We start from the raw sequence: 11051 nt of genomic DNA, 5'->3' as shown, positions 1-11051 counted from the left end.
GGGAAGATCCGCTGGAGAAGGGATAGGCTACCCGCTCCAGTGCCCTTGGGCTTCCCTTGTGGCTCAGCTGGTAAAGAATCCACCTGCAATGCTTGGGGCTGGTGCACTGGGACGACCCAGGGGGATGGAATGGGGAGGGAGGAGGGAGGAGGGTTCAGGATGGGGAACACATGTATACCTGTGGCGGATTCATTTTGATATTTGGCAAAACTAATACAGTTATGTACAGTTTAAAAATAAAATAAAATTAAAAAAAAAAAAAAAAAAGAATCCACCTGCAATGCAGGAGACCTGGGTTCAATCCCTGGATTGGGAAGATCCCCTGGAGAAGTGAAAGGCTATCCACTCCAGTGTTTTGGCCTGGAGAATCCCATGGACTCTATAGTCCTTGTGGTCGCAAAGAGTCGGACACGACTGAGCGACTTTCACTGAGAGGAGAAGTAGAATCTGTCAAATATCAAAGCTGCGTCCACATGTGTGTACTGTGCCTTTGATGGCTTCCAGAGCCAGGCAGCTGTATCTCCTGGGGCAACGTCGTTGGATCCAGCAGACACTTTCCTGAAGGGTTCTAGCTGCCTCAGATTGCTGTCCAGAGTCAGCCACTCGTCACCTGTGTGGCCTTGGCCAAATGACCTAAGTGTCCTGGGCCATAGCCTAAAGGGGGCAGAAAGGGTCACAGCTCCTCTGACCTTCAGGCGAAACACCTAATGTGTGCTGGCAGCAGTCAGTGGGGAATGAGGGTGGGCATTTTTCAGGCAACCTGGGGGCCAGGGCAGAAGCTCTGCCCTGCTCAGACCCACAAGGAGCTGCCCCCTCACCAAACACAGACACCCATGGAGAACTTGGCTGGAGGCTGGTGCCCAAATTCAAGTCACTCCCTGATCTTTCTAGAAATATCCTGCTAAGAGTCAAACACATGCTTTCTTTCAAATGTGGCATTTTGCACGGATGTTTAAACTCTGGCAAAAGTAGCAGGTTGCATTAGCTTCATATATTTACGAGCTTCATGGTTCAGATAATTTTGGCCAAAGGAAGAAAGCCTCCTTAGAAACTGACAGAAAGAAGGGAGGTAAGACCCCCCAAGGGAATTTCTTTTCCCCAGTCTGAACCCAGTGAGGTGGTAGATGTGCAAGTTAGGAGTCCAGGCCCTGGAGACAACCCAGGCTCAAATCCCAGCTCCCACACTCACTAGCTGTGCAAACTTGGACCTCAGTCTCCTCATCTGTAAAATGGGGATAATCATAGTATTGTCCTCAGAGGGCAGGTTTCAAAAGTGTCTCCTTTCTGGTTATTTATATGTCAATCTCAAACTGGATTTGACTCTCCCCTCCCTGCCTCCCACCCAGTGCAGCCTCCCTGAGACTATGGCTGCTCTTAGACCCTCCTGCCACTGTATTGTCTTCAGGAAAATTAAGGGACACTGGCTCTTTCATGGAGTGGGGAGGTGTTGTGAGCTCTTTTAAGAGTTCTTTGGGAGCATGTCCACTGTCAGTCCCCTGTCATGGATGGGCAGGCCAGCCCCTGCTATTTCTTTCCCCAAGAGGGGAGAGGAGTAGGGGTGGGGAGGGGCTGTAGCAGTGGCTGGTGACAATGACAAGGCCTGTATGTACCTTTTGTACATGACAGTGGAGGGTACCTGGCTCCCACAGCTGGCGGATGCCCCTAGACTGTGAGGGCCCTTAATGCCTCACATTTCATTGTCTGCCGGGGGTAGAAGAGCTCAAGCTCTTAGTGGGAACAAATCAGTCATGTGCAGACAGCCCTGGGAGCAAGCAGGAGAGAGCCGCGGGCATCCTGTTCCCCTCTGCTCTGGCTATCTTGCTTATTCTGCTCCTGGCCACTAGATGAGCCTTGACAAATGTGACTGCTGATGCCTGATCTCTGACCCGTTCTTCATAGGCTCTTTCCTTACGGGACCTCCCTTTTGGTTAAGCTGAGCAGGGCTCCTCACTGGTCTCCGTTAGTCTACACCCAACCCTTCCTATGCTGCCAGAGGATGCAATGTTCTCTGTGGCCTCCAGTGGCCATTGTGAGCTACCTCTGCCCCCACATGCTTGGACTCCACCCTGCACAGTCCCTCTGAGCCCCAGCCCTGTACTATCCCATGTCAGTTTGTTTCCTCCGCTTGGCTTCCGCACAGGCCCTCAGTCTCACTACCTCCCAAACAAGTTTCATTCCCTGACCCTCAGAAGGGCACTCCTGAAGAGTGATTCCTACCCCCACTTCCTTCCTCAGTTGTTTCATGAGGCTTCTCTAATTCATGAATAAACAATGTGTGCAAGTAACTGAAGCAAGTGGGCACCCTCTCTGTGTCTCTCTCATTCCCAACCCAAGCTCCCTCTGGGCTCAGCCCATTTCTTCTTCTTATGTCAGTAAACACCTGCCCCTCTCTTTGTGGATGAACCCAACAGTTCAACTCCTCTGAACACTGGGAGGACAGGGCTGGTAGGGGCCTCCCTTGATGAAGCTGGGAGTGAGGCCAGGGGAAAATCAGATGAAGTCTATCCCAGCCACATAGGAATGTTTTGGCTGCTGCAACAAACCTACATCAAAGTGGCCACAAGATGAGCTAATAGAAGATGGACAAACGTGACTCCACGTTTACTTAGCTTTATGTGGAGTCTTGATTTCATAGGGAGGGCAGCCTGCCCATGCCATTTCCCTGATCTCTGCCTCTCCTCCCCCAGTTCCTGGACCAGGAGCCCCCCTCCCAGCCCCCTCTCCACTGCATCCCCACATTATGGTTGATTCCTGGCATTTGAGATTCTTATCTGTTCCTTCTATTATTCTGGAACACAGGCTCCCCCGTCTTCCTCCCCCACCTATTCCCCTAGGGGAATATCATAGAAGAATAAAGACATTCATCTTGGAAAAACCGTGAGTCCAACTTTTACCTCTAGGGAACAAACTTCAAAGAACCTTGATGATGGTGCCATTTTATTGACAGGAGATTTCCTACTCCTTTCCCTTTCTCCCTCTGTCGCTTTTTTTCCAAACACCCACAGAGCAGCCCATGTCCCTTGTGCATGCCTCCAGGGGCCCAGACCTGTGACCCAAAGGAGCTCTCCACCACCCCAGGGAGACGTGATATCACCTGCCGCCTCTGCCTCCTCCTTCCTTGAGGTCAGGCTTCCCTCCAGTCATCTTCCCAGGACCATCTCTTTCACTTCCACTCTCCTGCCCCCCACCCTGGCAATGCTCTGCCCCCTCCCCACTGGCTCCCACCCCATCCCAGTGGATCTTCCTCCCTGCAGCTCTAGTTCTCTCCTCAGGACCCAGTGACTTGTTAAGCCTCTTAGGCAGCTTTGTCCTCCCCTGAAGCTCATCCTGTATCACAGGGAGAGGGCGGGGGAAGAGGCTCAGGGAGCACCTTCTGGGATGAACTCATACAGAGACTTTTAAGATGTAACTTTTTATTTTTTTGATTTACTTTTAATTGGAGAAAAATTGTTTTACAATGTTGTGTTGGTTTCTGCTACACAACAACACAAATCAGTAATAATTATATATATATATATATATATCCCCTCCCTCTTGAACCTTCCTGCCCTCTCCCATCCTTTAAAAGCACAATCTAACCTGTTTTCTAAACACACCAAGTATTTACTGGGCTTCTACTTGTGAACAAGTACTATTCTCACACACCTGTTGGGTTCAATCCCTGAGTCGGGAAGATCCCCTGGAGAAGGAAATGGCAACCCACTCCAATATTCTTGCCTGGGGAATCCCCATGGACATAGGAGCCTGGTGGGCTACAGTCCATAGGGTCACAAAGAGTTGGACGCGACTGAGCGACTTCACTTTCTTTCTTTCACACAAGTGTTAAGAATGTCCAAAAGCAGTCATCATGCAAGGACTGCTAAGGCCATTCCAGGTGGGGGAGGGGAGGGGAGGGGCACGGTGAACTCCCACACGGTTTGTGTGCTGTAAGGCTGTTCTATTACAGAGATAGTATATGTTCAAGAAAGTGCTGCCTCTGCCAAGCCACTCCCTGATGGTGGGAACGTGATGCCGGGACACATTCAGCTGTGACTCTGCTTTGAATTTTGAAAATGAGCGTTTGCAAAGTGGCATCTGCATTTTGTTGCTATACTGGAGGTAATCCCATTCTGTTGACCCAACACTTACTGAGCACTTAGTAGTGGCCCATGCCTGTCGTGAAGAGGAGGGTTATGAATGGGACCCAGTTTCTCCTTTCTAGAGCTCATGGGCCATAGGGGGTGGGGGGGTAGAGGCAAACCATGTGACTGCCACGTGATGTGGTCCAGGAAGAACCTGAGCCACGTGTGTTGCCAAGGCAGTGGCCAGCAGCTCAGAGGAGCTACCGTGAGGAGAAAGCATCCATTGTTCATCCAGTCCCTGCTGTGTGAAGTCTTTTTTTGTTTTGAAAGTATTAATCGCTCAGTCGTGTCCAACTCTTTGCAACACCATGAACTGTAGCCCGCCAGGCTCCTCTGTCCATGGGATTTCCCAGGCAAGAATACTGGAGTGGGTAGCCATTCCTTTCTCCAGAGGATCTTTTTTGTTTTAGATCAAATTAATTCATTCTTCATTCCAGGTGACCCCTGATTCTGCCATCCACGTGTGTTGTAGATGCTCCCATGTTCAATATTTCTACGCCGTTCTCATCTTGTAGACTTTATTTCTTCCTCGGTCTGACCTTTATAGACTGAAAAGCACTTCATTAGAGACACAGGCTGTTCACTATTGGAGCTTGTCCCCATGCCTCTACAGTCACTCACTTCCTTGGCTGTGTTAATGGTTTCTCTGTGGACCCTCTGAGGGGCTGTTCTGTCCTTCCAACACAGACGGTGGGGGAGTCCCCAGAAATACACTTTCTGGAAGTGATACATGGCTGGCCTTAAGGCAGCACCCAGAAGGAGGAACTCTCTCCTGGGCAGCCCACCAACTGGCCCTGGCCCCACAGCTTGAAAGCTCTCAGGCCAGAGGCAGCCTGGCACAACTTGAGTGGGCTCTTTGTGAAGTCACTGGGACCTCAGCATGGCTAGGTGGGCTGGGCTGGGCTGGTAGAGGCAGGGGCTGGCAGGGTTTGCTTGTGTGGTAAGAATAGATCTCTTTTCTTTTTTGTTTTTATTAGTGTTTTTTTTTTTAATTATGAAAGTAATGCACTGCCATAAAAATTCAAAGAGTACAGAATGGAATAAAAAGAAAACTTAAAGTACATTCCCACTCAGCCCACACAAACCCACTGCCTAGAGGCAACCGTTCTGATCTTTCATGTGAAACCTTCTAGATACTTTATAGCATATACAAACAGAAATATAATGATGTAGTTGTTGAAAATCACTTTTTTAAACAAAGCATTGCAGAAAATACACACAGAAAAAAAGAAAGTCAAGGTAACTCAAAATCCATCTCCTAGACATACCAAGTGTTTCCAAGGTGTTTCTCAATGCATTCAGACACTTTTATAGAAATGAACTCACACTATACACGCTCTCATGTATCTCATGGAAACTGCTTTCTCTCTCTTGTTCAACAATATAGACATTTTCCATGTTCATATCTATAGACCTATAATCATCATCTCAATCAGCTTCATATTATCCTGTTATAAACTTTGAATGTACATATGATGGAAACCTACATTGTTACCAGCTTTTTAATATCAAAAATAACATTGCAATGAGTGTACTTGTACTCATGTTCTCTCTCCCAACTGCACGTAATTGCCACCTGAAGATAAATGCCAGTAACTCAAAACCATTGTATTGGCAATGGTAACACCTCTGTATCCATTGCATTGACAACTGTAAGGCCTCTGACCATGTCAAGTCTTGGCCAGAATGTGGAGCACTGGGTACTCTTGCCCACTGCTGACCCAAAGGAAAATCGCTGTTCTATTGTGAGGTCAAACATGCCCATATCCTAGGACCCAGCATTTCTACTCTTGGGTATAATACACCCTAGAGCTCTGAATATCCAAGTGTGATTTCCCCACCAGTAGCATGAGCATTTGGAGAAGGCAATGGCACCCCACTCCAGTACTCTTGCCTGGAAAATCCCATGGATGGAGGAGCCTGGAAGGCTGCAGTCCATGGGGTCGCTGAGGGTCGGACATGACTGAGTGACTTCACTTTCACTTTTCAGTTTCATGCATTGGAGAAGGAAATGGCAACCCACTCCAGTGTTCTTGCCTAGAGAATCCCAGGGACGGGGGAGCCTGGTGCGCTGCTGTCTATGGGATTGCACAGAGTCGGACACGACTGAAGTGACTTAGCACTTAGCATAGCATAGCATGAGCATTGGGCTTCTCTGGTGGCTCAGATGGTAAAGAGTCCACCTGCAATGTGGGAGACCCTAGTTCAATCCCTGGGTGGGAAAGATCCCCTGGAGAAGGGAATGGCTACCCACTCCAGTATTCTTGCCTGGAGAATTCCATGGACAGAGGAGCCTGGCAGGCTACAGTCCATGGGGTTGCAAAGAGTCAGACATGACTGAGCGACTAACACTTTCACTTATATAACATGAGCGTCACCTGGGATCTTGTTAGAAATGCCAATACATTCCTAATCAAACTGGGATCTCTGGGGGTGACGTCCAGCTCTCTTCATTTTAACAAGCCCTCCAGGGGATTCTGAAGCCCACGGAAGTTTGAGAACCACTCACCTCAAGAATCTCTTGTCCATGTGGTCAGGAGATGTGTACAAGAATTCCACAGCAGCCTTGTTCTTAATGGCACAACAATCAGAAGCTCACCAAATAGTAGAGATGAGGAGAAGTGGCCAGATCTTGGTAGCCCCAGCTTTGGTGGGGACAGCTGTGGGAGGAACAGGTTTGGAAGGGCTGATAAGGAGTTTGCTTTGGGTCACCAAATACAATGCCTAATCAATGTGCATTGAATAGGCCTTGGGATATAGGAATCTGAAATTAAGGGGAAAGTCCTGAGTTGGAGATGTAAGTTTGGGAGTTATCAGCCTTCCAATGGTGTTTAAAGACACAAGATGGCAAGATGAATAGAAATCACCATAATAAAGAATATCATTGAGAAGAGTTTCAAGGACTGAGTCCTGGTAACTTCCAAAGTGAGGAGGTTGGAAAGAGTGGAGACAATGAGAAAGGGTCAATCAAGAGTAAAGCGTTTCCAGAAGGAGTGACTCCTGTATCCAATGATGCTAACATATCCAGTAAAATTAGAATGAAAGCTGACCACTGGACATAGCAAGATGGAGAGCACTGGTTTTAAAAAGAGCCATTTCTGTTAAGTGCTGTCCATGAAATAGAAGGGAAGAAGAGGAGTAATAGAAAGTGTAGGTTCTTCTCTTCATGGTTGCTACTGAGAAATGGAGGAGGGAAATAAATGAAGAGTAGCTTGCATTTTGATCAAAATGATCCAACCAAGTGGAAATAATTGATGACCCAAGAAAAAGGTAGAAAAAACATTAGCAGGCCAGAGTAGGTGATAGGATATGGGGTCAAGGGCCCAAGCCAGGACAGGTCATCCTGAGTATCAGGACAAAAGTCATAGATAATGGTGCTGGCTGGTTGGCAGATGTTTATATCCATCACATTTTATATAATATACATATATACCACTTTATTGATATCAGATGATAAAAATATGTTTTTAATTTTTGAAAAGTAAGCTTATTGAAGCAGAGTTGATTTACAATGTCATGTTAGTTTGAGGCATACAGCATGGTGATTCAATTTTTGGTTTGTTTTGGCCACACCACGTGGTTTGCAGGGTCTTAGTTCCCTGACCAGGGATCGAACCCATGTCCCCTGCAGTGGAAGCACAGAGTCCTAACCACTGGACTGCCAGGGAATTCTCAGAAAGAATTTTTAAATGTTGGTATTGCTAGGTCAAAGAGAGTCCTCATAGTTATTGTTACATATTTCTACAAAAGTTACAATTCATCCTCCCACCTCTAGGACCCTTGAGGCTAAGGGTGACCATTTTACCACACCTCAGATAACCCTGGGTTTTGCAGATCCAATGTAACTTTAACTTCTCTGAGACTGTATTTGCATTTCCTTCACATGTTAATGGGGCTCCCGCAAACCTTGTTTTGTGAATTGTCTATTCCCTTCTTTGCTGGCCTATGTTTCCTATTGCTGGCTTTGAAAGGAGCCCGTTTTTATTTTTGAAAGACTAAGTCTTTTGCTGTCACATGAAGTTCAAATAAGTCTTCCTTGTTTGTCATTTGTCTAATGACAGTTATGATGGGTTTTGGCATGCAGAAGTTTTTAATTTCTCTCTTTTCTTTTATGGTTCCTGGTTTTCATGACATACTTAGAAAGGCTGTCCCCATCCCAGGATTCCTTCTAGTACTTTTATGGTTTCATTTTTTTTTTTACATGAAATTTCTGAGCCATCTGGAGTTTACTTCAGTGCGGATTTTGAGGTAGGAAATCCAGCTTGTTTTTCCACAGGACTAGTAGTTCCAATGTCATCTACTGAGTGATACAGTTTTAATCCCTGATTTGAAAAGTCAGTGTATTGCTTGATAACATACCACATTTGACATGAACTTTTATTCCTTCTTTCATTCATTTGGCAAATATTTCATTTGTGACCACTCAGGAACCCTACCAGTGCTTGAGTGAGCAGGCAAGCATGAGACATGTTTCCTACATCCAAGAGGAAAGGAGGAGACAGAAGACAGTGATTCTGTAGGGTAATGAGTGCTGGGACTGAAAGGCAGCCCAGAAAGAGACACTTGACTGGTCTTCATGGTTAGGGACAACTTCCTGCTAGAGGTGTGTGCAGAGTAGGAGTTAACCAGGGCAGGGGGACCTCAGTCAACACCAAGGCTTGGAGACAGAGAACAAGGTTTCTGTGAGGATCAGTAAGAAGTCCAGTGTGATGGGAACCTGGAGCTTGGAAGTTGGGAGAAGAGGTTGGAACCACAACAGGCATCAGACCTGGAGGGTGACAGGGAAAGAGAAATCTCAGAGGGTACCCTGATTTCCAGCTTGGACAGCTGGGTGAGTGAAGTCACCAGACTGACAATACAGGGGGACAATAGATGTAATGGGACAAGAGTGGAAGCCAGAAGACCGTGATGGGGGCGGGGGGATCAAGGGCTTGGACTAGGAGGCTGGTGGCAATGGAAGCAGGAAGAAGTGATCAGGCTCTGGGTATATTTTGGAAGTAGAGCCATAATCAGGACTTGCTGATTGATTGGATGTAGGAGATGAGGGCCAGGTGCCTGGGCCTTTGGGCATGCACAGCTGGGAGGTGCCACTGATGGGGAAGACCTAAGAGAAGAGAAGTTTGAGGGGTGTGGAGTTTTATTTGATGTGTTTAGTTTCAGTCAACCCTTGGACACTGTAGGAATCCCTGGCTAGATCTGAAAATTAGACTGACAAGAGAAAGAGTACCCATTTATTTAATATAAGGTTGAGAGCTTTCATAAAAAAATGAAGACCTGAAGAAGTGGTTAATTCTGGGTGTTTTTTTTTCTAGGTTTGATGAAGAACGGAAAGTCATGCAAAGCCAAGATAGGGTGAAGAGTTTTGAGCAAAGTGCAGTAAGTTCAGGGGAACTTAGCAAAGCCTCTTTGTTTGGATTCTTCTTGGCCTTATCCCTGTCTTAGAGATAAGGATGCTCCTTTTGTCCAGGTATCAGGAGGGCACCTCTCACCTGAGAGTCTTATGACCTGCTTCCAGGAGAAAGGTGGGAGTGTAGGGAAGGTCAGAGAGACCTTCTAGTTTCTGCCATTTTCTCAAACTCCCTCATCTTAAAATATTCAACATGTCATGTTTGCTGGTAGCGTGTCTCAAACCCCATCAGCACCCATGTGGTGGTTTCACTGAGTGTCTCTCAATGTAACAAGCTCTATTCTCAGCACTCTCTGTTACCAATGTAACCTTCACAACGACCCCAAGAGGTAGATGCTGGTATTCTCACCTCCTTCATACAGGTGAAAACCTAGAGGTGGCAAGTGACTTGCCCAAGGTCACACAGCTATTAATTGGCACAGCCACGATTTGTACCCACACAGTCCAGTTCCAGAGTTTGTGCTCCTAACCTTCAATACACTTGGGGAAGTGGAGAGTCAGGGAAACCAAAGGATGAATGTTTTTCTGGCATGAAGGAGTGATCAACTGTGGTTAAGAGGTTAAGTGAAAGCAGAGATGTGAGCACTGGGTTTGGCAACATGGAGAATCACTGGTAACCTTGACAAGAATGATTTTAAGGAAGCAGTAGGGTTGAAATCCTGATGGGGTTGGGTTTATGAGGGAATGAGAAGCAGAGACAGCCCGTGTAGACAACTCTTTCGTGGAGTTTTGCTCAGTAGAGGAGCAGAGAAAAGAGACACTAAGTGGAGCTGAGAGCAGGGTCAAGTGAGACGACTTTCCTTCTTCTTTTTTTTTTTTTAACATTGATGGATATGCTCCAAATAAACTGGACCTTCTTATGATGCAGAAAAGAAAGGGACAATTACAAAGATGGAAGTCCTCGTAGAGGTGAGAAGGATTACGATCCAGAAATGGATATTGGCACCATTCTGCAGTTATATGACCTTTGCCAGCACCATCATCACCTTGGGGTGGACAGGAAGAAAGCAGATGTTTAAATTTGTCCAGATCTGAGTGTCAAGTGAAGGTGACAGAGGGTCTGTGGAGCAAGGGAAATTCAGATGTTAACAAAAGAGGTGTTAAACTGATGGGCCATTGACTCTATGCTGGACAGAGAGGGCCAGGAGGGGAGCAAAGAGCTAACAGATGGGAAGAACACAGACCAACAGACAGGAGATCCCCATGAGCTGGAAAGAGAACTGACTATATGTCTCATCAGGAAGTAGAACTAATGTGAACAAGCCCACTGGAAAGAGAGGAGACAGGGGTCTGAAAGTGGAAGCCTTGCAATACAGGCTTCAGAGGTGATAACAAGATGTAGGTTGCCCCTGTGGGGCATCACTGACAGGTTCTTCAGTGATGTTGGGGTTGAAGAACTGCAAGGCCTGAGAAGGATGGATGGTCCACTGGCAGGGATGCTGAAGTCCCACACTCACTGCTCCACACCATTGCACACCCTTCCAATTCTCCCAGTCACCTTCTCACATGCAGTGAGATATGGG

The 11051-nt window shown here is 46.8% G+C and overlaps 1 protein-coding gene across 3 annotated transcripts in view; it reads left to right on the top strand.

The window, feature by feature from the left end:
• The first annotated feature begins 333 nt into the window (after nt 1-333).
• The window catches only part of ZNF185 (zinc finger protein 185 with LIM domain), a 72892-nt gene continuing 62174 nt past the window's right edge, over nt 334-11051 (top strand). Inside the window, exons 1-3 of one of the 3 annotated variants that reach the window (XM_044937588.2) lie at nt 334-2877; nt 3947-4098; nt 9434-9497. The gene's annotated coding sequence lies outside the window, so the exon portion shown is untranslated. Of the gene's footprint in view, nt 3124-3946; nt 4099-7724; nt 9498-11051 lie in introns of those variants that run through there. The other 2 variants (XM_044937587.2, XM_045164576.1) reach the window with 2 other exon arrangements.

This window comes from Bubalus bubalis, chromosome X, assembly GCF_019923935.1.
Source record: "Bubalus bubalis isolate 160015118507 breed Murrah chromosome X, NDDB_SH_1, whole genome shotgun sequence".
Lineage (NCBI taxonomy): Eukaryota > Metazoa > Chordata > Mammalia > Artiodactyla > Bovidae > Bubalus > Bubalus bubalis.
This window is presented reverse-complemented; position numbering and strand designations above follow the sequence as displayed.